Source organism: Amphimedon queenslandica, unplaced genomic scaffold (assembly GCF_000090795.2).
Source record: "Amphimedon queenslandica unplaced genomic scaffold, v1.1 AMPQUscaffold_13237, whole genome shotgun sequence".
NCBI lineage: Eukaryota > Metazoa > Porifera > Demospongiae > Haplosclerida > Niphatidae > Amphimedon > Amphimedon queenslandica.
Window position 1 is genome coordinate 19,046 of NW_003546527.1, and position 1,341 is coordinate 20,386.

The following is a 1,341-nucleotide window of genomic DNA, read 5'->3' on the forward strand; positions in this document are numbered from 1 at the left end:
AGAGAGTGAATATGATGATGATACAGTTGATAATAAAATAGTTGTATCACAGTTAAAGTGTGATGGAACAGAGAATCATCTCTCTGACTGCTACATTCGTCATGCTCACATATGTCATGGAGGAAAACCTGTCTATTTGGAGTGCAATTATTAAAATAAATTTGAATATACAGAACAATAATATTTTAGTTGTATAATTTATTGGTTTCTATAGTGTTTTGATTAGTTTTTCTTTATCATCAGTTTAGTATATTTATATTGGCAAGAGTAGCTCTAATTATAATATGACAAAATTTAATTTCCTACAACTCAAGTGTCACAAGTATATTTATTTAAGTGTTATTCATAACAAAACAGAGTTTATATTGTACAACTTGTTAGAGAAGGTATACTGAATGAATCATGAAAGGAGAAATTGCTGTAATTCTCTTTTTGACTTTAACTGTCTTTGGTCGCCAGATACCATCAGTTGGTGAGTATATTATATAAAATAACTGTTTGAGTCAATGGATAATAGTTGACCAGGATGCAGTAGACACTGAAGAGTGTGCTAATAGAGAGATAATAAAAGGTATGCATACATGCATCACACACCATCATTAGTAATTTTATTATTACTAGCTCCTGATGAGGTTGATGATCCAGTGGTGATTGATGGTGATATATTAGTGAGTAAAGAACAAGCAGCAATATACTATGAGAGTGGCTGGGATGGACTAGTAAATTCTGAAGCATGGGATAAAAAAACATACAGATGGTATACAAGGATACCATATCAGATTTCAAAGTCAATAGCTGATTCAACAGATTTACAAATGACTGCCATTAAAGACAACATCAAGAGCTCAATGGATGAAATTCAAAAAAAAACTTGTGTAACGTTTGAGCCTGCTGGTTGCACTGACTTTGCATACCTTTACATTGACAAAGGAGACGAGTAAGCAACACAAAGAATACCATATGAACTATTAAGATCAGGTGCTATACTTATGTAGGGGCTCCACTCATTGGAGCAAGGACAATATACCTTGCATATAGCTGTGCAGGCTATACTCATAGGGCAAGGACACCAGCACATGAGATAATGCACACAATGGGCAGGTATCATGAACAAACACGATCTGATAGAAACACTTATGTTACAATTAAAAATGACAATACTTGTGAGTTTCCTTATATCAAGATACCTTGATATATGTACATATACAGGCCCTAATCAAATGGCTAAGAATGATAATGCAGACACTCTCAAGATTGCGTATGATTACAACTCTGTGATGCATTATAGTCGATGGCAATGTGCAGCAAAATATCCTGGCAATCCATCAATGAGCTTCCCTC